General features: G+C 43.5%; 1 long non-coding RNA gene across 1 annotated transcript in view; it reads left to right on the top strand.

Annotated features, from left to right (window-relative positions):
- LOC122546114 overlaps window positions 1-2472 on the top strand; it is a 3080-nt gene extending 608 nt beyond the window's left edge. The window contains exons 2-3 of the long non-coding RNA XR_006310672.1: window positions 1369-1470; window positions 2415-2472. This is a non-coding gene — a long non-coding RNA (uncharacterized LOC122546114). The remainder of the gene's footprint in view (window positions 1-1368; window positions 1471-2414) is intronic.
- The last annotated feature ends 152 nt before the right edge of the window (window positions 2473-2624 follow it).

The raw sequence follows: 2624 nt of genomic DNA, 5'->3' as shown, positions 1-2624 counted from the left end.
TGAAACATTGTCACGGTTAAACCCATTGCCTTACCTTTACCTTTCTGCTGAGCCCCTCCCTCCCCCTGGGATCTCTGAGGCAGAACGACACTCTTCACAATATTGCTGTTATATCTGACCCCAAGATGACCTTCTGATCAGACATCCACACAATCAAAACAGCAGGAATTCCAATCTCTTAAACGTTGCTTTTCTCCACCTCACCCCAGCTCCAATGCTACTGCAACCCCGCGTCTGTGTCGCCTTAAACTTGAATCCAAAACAGAACCCTTGATACTGTGACTCAGAATCTGGTTTTAGACTCCCCTCTCAGTATTTACCCTCAGACACATCCTCTCAGTATTTATCCTGTCAAACCCCTTAAGAATCCCATCTGTCTCAATGAGATCACCTCTCTTTCTCCAAAATCCAGTGAGGAGAACCCAACCTTTTCAATCTTTATTTAAAAGATAATCCCTCCAAACCAGGGATCATCTCATTGAATCTTCCCTGAAATGCCTCCAATAAAGTGACCCATTTCCTAAACTAAAGGGACCAAAACTGCTCTCATTACTGCAGATATGGTGGTCGCACCAGCACTTCCACACGGTACTCTCAGGTATATACTCCAAACTCGAGTACTGAGAACCTTTGAAACAAAACATTCGATTCCCCTTCCTCATTCCCTGTTGTAATTGTGTGGTAGCTTTCTGTGTTTCCTGAACAATTACCCCTGGTCCCTTTGTGGTACAACTTTCTACAGTTTCCACCATTTAAATAGTACTTTGTTCTTTTATTATCTCCTCCAAAATGAGCAACTTCCCATTTTCCCAAGTTACACCCCATCTGGCAACTTGTTGCTCCCTTCTCCTGAGCATCTCTCTCTTTTCATAATCCTCGTAGACCTTTACAGTTATGCCTTTTCTAGGAGATATCCCCCCTTCCCATTCTTCCAAACATTTACTGGGAGCACTGGGCAGTGGGAAGCAGGCAGAGTTGCTATCTTTTTAGGGATACGCTTTGGAGTGATTGGGAGGTTCTTCCTACCCATTGGTCAGGATGGAGACAACTTTCCCATCGTTAGCCTTTCACACCCATGTCTTATTGATGAGGCAGAGCGGCAGCACGGAATAAAAGAAAAGAAAGTAATTCTTGTTCCCCATATCTCACTGACGCTTGGATCATTTTCTCCAACGTGTCAAAGAACAGCTGTGTTCAGTCACATGAGATCTCAAGTTGGAATCTCCTAGAAACCCACAGATTTCCCCCTGAGTTGACTGCTGATGTCCTCAAGGGTAATATGTACAGTCATCCTGGGCCACAAGGAGGGAATGGTGTGGGTTTCTAACTTGAAGTGGTAGTGACAGATTTTATAAACTTGTATAACAGGATATTACAGGTGGATATTCAGATGGTAATCTCAGTAAATATTCTGCCAAACTCTGATTGAATTACTCAGTATATCAGGACCTGGATATTCGCATTGTGTGAGTGGGTATTGTGTTCCAGATCAATCCCATTTGCTGCTTAAAAATTCTCCTTTGAATCATCGCATTCTCTCAAAAGGTCTCCCCAAACCTTCAATGTGTCATGTAATCCTTTTATGGTGACCTGATGAGTGTCAGGTTTATTATTCAAATGTGTAATCTTTGTACAAGGATGTCTCAGAGAGGGAGCAGAATATTCTTAAAGGGGAGAATAACCATCTTGAGGGGAGGCTGTTGTTTATTGGTATCAATAACATAGGAAGAGAAGAGTTCACATTGTTGGATCACTGGAATCTCTTGTCGGGTGGAATTGACTTCCATCAGAAGGATGGATTGTACTGGCACTGGAAGGGAACAGTTGCTAGTGCTATTCAGGAGGCATTAAACCAGTGAAGGAATGTGGGTAAACCCAGAGAGAGAGTGAGGAAGAGCTAAGTCTGACGCAGGTACAGTTCGGACGTCAAACAGTCAAGGCAGACAAGAGCAAGGCACAGTATGAGCAGTTACACTGCATTTATTTCAATACAGGAGGCCCGATAGGTCGGGCAGAGGAGCTCAGGGTATGGTTTTGAATATCGCACTGGGATATTATAGCAATTACAGAGGCATGACTTAATGATAGATAGGAGCAGCAGCTTAATGTTCCAGTGTATAGATGCTATAGCAAAGATAGGGGGCAACAGAGCAGGGGGAGTGGTATTTTTGATTAGGGATAACATTACAGCTGGGCTTCAAGAGGGTATTCCTGGGAGTACATCCAGACAGGTTATACAGGTGGAACTGAGAAATAAGAAAGGGATGATCTCCTTATTGGGATGGTGCTATTGACCCCTCCCCTTCCCCAATAGTCAGCAGGGAGTTGAGAAGCAAATTTACTAAGAGTTCACTTCTCTGTAAGAATAGTATGGTTGTGTACAAGACTTGACCTTCTTTGTTATTCATTCACAGGATGAGGGTGTCACTGGCTGGGCCCAAAGGGCAGTAAAGACTCAACCACATTGCTGTGGGTCTGGAGTCACATGTAGGCCAAACCAGGTAAGTATGACAGATTCCTTCCCTGAAGAATTTTAGCGAATCTGATGAGGTTTTTTTTTGAAATAATCAACAATGGATTCATGGTCTTTAACAGATTCTTAATTCCAAACCCTGGGCCCCACA

The sequence above is a fragment of the Chiloscyllium plagiosum genome, unplaced genomic scaffold, assembly GCF_004010195.1.
Source record: "Chiloscyllium plagiosum isolate BGI_BamShark_2017 unplaced genomic scaffold, ASM401019v2 scaf_101920, whole genome shotgun sequence".
Classification (NCBI taxonomy): Eukaryota; Metazoa; Chordata; class Chondrichthyes; order Orectolobiformes; family Hemiscylliidae; genus Chiloscyllium; species Chiloscyllium plagiosum.
This window is presented reverse-complemented; position numbering and strand designations above follow the sequence as displayed.